Source organism: Giraffa tippelskirchi, chromosome 8, assembly GCF_054371585.1.
Source record: "Giraffa tippelskirchi isolate mGirTip1 chromosome 8, T2T-mGirTip1v1.2.pri, whole genome shotgun sequence".
NCBI lineage: Eukaryota > Metazoa > Chordata > Mammalia > Artiodactyla > Giraffidae > Giraffa > Giraffa tippelskirchi.
Window position 1 is genome coordinate 140213394 of NC_137282.1, and position 4269 is coordinate 140217662.

Genomic DNA, 4269 nt, shown 5'->3' on the forward strand with positions numbered 1-4269 from the left:
GTCCATAGAACAGGTGTTCAAGAAAAAATTTTTAAATGAAGGGCTATTTCACCCCAGCCGTATGAAAGCCTGAAGAAATCTCCCTACTTGCCCACAGAGTAGACATTCAATTAGCAGATAATTAGTCAGAATCAATGTCTGACTCTCAGACCCAATGGTTTTCTGAAAAAAAAAATTTGACAAACTCTGTCAGATTCTATTGCCCTGATGTTCCTTTAAAAGTTAATATTTTATCAATATGTGTTGACACATATATTATTTAATTTACTCCTTTCAATAATCTATGAGTCATATTCTACTATTATCTCCACTTTGTAGGTATGGACACTAGGATGTACATGATATAATTTCCCCAAGGCACACAACTACCAAAGTGAGGCTGATATTTCCTTAGGCGGATGTCTGTTGCCAGAACACGTCAAACGGGAGCCCCTTATAAGCCCCGCATGAAAATTTTATTTCAAAATGTAATGATAAGAAAAACTCCGTCTGTTCTAAGGAATTAGCTAGCTTCTTCCTTGCTGATAATGAGAACTATGTAACTGAGTGTATCTACCTTTCTCTTTGGCTGCCAGAAAGCTCAGAGACAAATGTAAACTCAATGGACAAGGACTTTGGGTTTTCTTTCCCCTGATCTTGACTTTTGACTCTCTCTTTGCTGGGCCTGATTCATATTTTTTATCTACTTTATTATCTGAATTTTTGTTATAAATCACCTCAAGTCCTTCTAAGGATTTTGGAATAAACGAACATAGCATCACTATGTATTGATTTTACTATATTTCCAGTCTTCGGAGAAACCACCTCACCAGAGGATCCTCTGTGTTGTCAAAAAAGAAAAACCAATTCGCAATTTGTTCCGGGTCTGCGTGTGGAATCTTGCATTTAAATACATTCTGTGGTTCTCTCTAAATCATATTAACTTCAAAATTGCTGCAAAGAAAATACAACTGATAAGTTGATGGCCCAACCTCAGCGTGCGGTTTGGTTTGCTTGTTTAATTTTAGACCTTACTTTTCAGTGACATCCGTTCAGACTTGAAACTTCAGTCATTTGCTGACCTTAATTCTCAAGGTATCAGATGAAGTCAGCATTACCAAAGGGAAGCCCACCCGTAAAAAGGAAATTTGCATGTGCCTGCTAACGTATTGGGATAGAATTCTAAATGCTTTGGTTTGAAAAGAAATGGAAAGTTTTCTGACCCACTTTAAATCAGTGTTTCAGTAAAATGCTAGTGAAAAACCTACCTAAGGAAGAGGCTTGGTTTCCATGAGGCTAGTAGTAATTATTACTCAAAGGAGAAACTGACATGCTCCTCTGATGAGTTGGGTTGTGGATGTTCATGTAGGCATTGGGGAAACACTGATGGATTGCGGTTGTTTTAAGATGACGTGATGTGATATGTCTTCCTTCTTGTATGGCTTGGTTTCGTCACATCTTCCAAATATCATCTCAACGCTTTCAGGCCGGGAAGGATGTGTAAGAGCAAATCTCACTTACCCCAACGATGAAGGCATGGTGCACTACTGGGAAGTCGTCAGGGACAGAATGCCTGTCAATCAAATCCCTCAAGTGGCCAAAGTCACAGCTGGTCAACATTCTTTTGACTACATAGAATGAATTTGTTAAAATATCGTATATCAAGGCATGTATGTGGAATCTAGAAAAATGGTACAGATGAAACTATTTGCAGGGCAGGAATAAAGATGCAAATGTAGAGAACAGATATGTCGACACAGGATAGGGGGAGAGGATAGGATGAATCAAGAGATTGGGATTGAAATATATACACTGCCATGTGTAAAATAGACAGCTAGAGGAAAACTACTGTATAACACAGGGAGCTCAGCTCCGTCCTCTGTGGTGACCCTAGGTGGAGGGGGTCAGGGAGGGATGGGAGTGAGGTCCATGAGAGAGGGGATATATGTATACATATAGCTGATTCACTTCACTGTACAGCAGAAACTAACACAACATTATAAAGCAACTATATCCCAATGGAAAAAAAAGAAAAAGACGTACAAACAGTTTTGTGATCTGACTCCATCAGATAAAAATAGCCTGGCCTGGGCTAGATCTAGGTGCTTGCAACATCAAAAATGAACAGCAAAAAAAAATAATAAAAATAAAATTTCAAAAAAAAAATAGCCGAATAAAGATAATTAGTCACTCACAGGAGCCATTCACAGAGTATCTTCGTCAACAACCCTTCAAGAGTTAGAATGAGCAGTGGTGAAAAAACGAAATCCAGATGTTGGAAAAGGATTCTGCCTCTCACTTCTCAGCCCTCACCAGCCCATTAACAATGATTCATTTAGAGCGTCTCTCTATTAATCTCTCCTTCAATTTATTATGTCACATAAAGGGGGAAATTCCTCCACCAGCGATTCCCGGGGAAGTCTGTTACCTACCCCTGAAGAATTCCCACCCAGTGGTTCATCATTCAGGATGGCCCTCAGAAACACAGCCCTAGTGAATGCCTGACAGCTTTGCCCTGGAGAGGAGCAATGATACTATCAGGCTGATACTAAGATTGATCTTTCTTATTTAAAAAAACCATGGTGATTTCATAATAGTAAGTTGTGATTCTTTAAACATAATAGCTTTAACTACAGAGCTGAGCCTCTGGTACATAACACTATTAATACTTCAAAATTAGATGATCTAGATCTTGAACAACTGGATCTAAATCTGAATTTCAGCTAAATCCCAACTGTACTGATTCCCCAAGGCCCTCCAGATGACTGTGCTGCAAACATTCCCTTCCCTCAAAACTATGTCTTCCTATTAAGTATCTGACGTTGCTTCTTGCATCCTGGCCCATTTTCAAAATCTCAGCGCCCAGATTCAAAACCCAAAAAGATTCTTGGCAGCTACTCATTACCCTCTCAATAGTAAATCTAAACCAAGAGGAAAGGAGGCTAACTGGTGATGAGCACATCATGAGACAACATGACACCCATTTCTTTGAGTAGCCGTTGTCTTTCAGGTATAATATACAGAGATCATTAATGATGGCACAGGGCCTCCTCTTCTACTCAGACTATTGCTATTTTTATTTAGAAAGGCTCTAGAGTAGAAATAAAAAAGAAAATAGTGATTATCTCCATGGTAACCCCACCACCTAAGCAAGAAAATTTTTATTTATTTATTTAATTTTTTAATGACAGTCTTAATTTAAGGAATATATATTCTTGTACCTCCCATGTTATTCTCTACTATAAGTAGAAGGGAATGCTGTTTGATGATGCAACAGTCAAGGAGCTTTGAAGATCATTTCCCTAAATCAAGAAGCCCAGAGACACTTCAACAGGACCATCCCTTCCAAAGCATGCTTGGCTCCCAGGAAGACTCCTCAGCTTCCACCTGCTCCTCCTCCCCACACCTTACCCAGCTCTCAACAGCCAGGTTGCAGGTCCTGGTTACTTGTGGGTGCCTGTTCCCCAGCCCTCCAAGAAGCAAGACTGATAAACCTGAGGAAAATCACTAAGCAAAGTTATCACCCCTAATTTACTGCCCCTATTTGTTCTCCCACTATTTTCTTTCTCTAAAAATTTAGACAATCAAAGATTACTTGGTGCAAAAACTAATTTTATCAAGAGGGAAAATGAGCCTCAAGGACATGAAGTACCCAAAGGGATGGGTAGTTAATGGCAAAGCTACAACAAAAACCAAAGTCCTCTCTCATCGGGTGTTCTGGTGGTTTGGTCGCTAAGTCTGTCTGACTCCTACGATCCCATGGACTGTAGCCCACGAGGATCCTCTGTCTATGGGATTCTCCAGGCGAGAATACTGGAGTGGGTTGCCATTTCCTTCTCCAGAGGATCTTCCCACCCCAGGAATTGAATCTGAGTCTCCTGCATTGCAGGCAGATTCTTTACCAACTGAGCTATGAATTTCCTGTCCAGCATTCCTTCTGTCTCAACAGGCTGGGGTATAAACCTGAACCAGCTGCCTCTGTAGACAACTACCCTCCCCATGCTGCACACCATCTTTCTACTTCTGACTCTTTCTCCAGCTCAAGTGTGCATCTGAGAAAACTGTGCTGCTCAAAACTGGGTACAACCAGCTCTGATCACCACCTCAAAATGATCATATTTACACGTTTGTGAAAAGTCACTTTGCTTTCCATCCTTATGTTAAAGCAAAGGTTGGTATTGCAAAGGATGGCACACAGGGTGTATTTCATTGGCACGGGAGGCAGACACAGACAGGAAAACTAGAATCAGCTTGTCCCCTTTGGCCAACATTCACCTTGACCTCATTCCT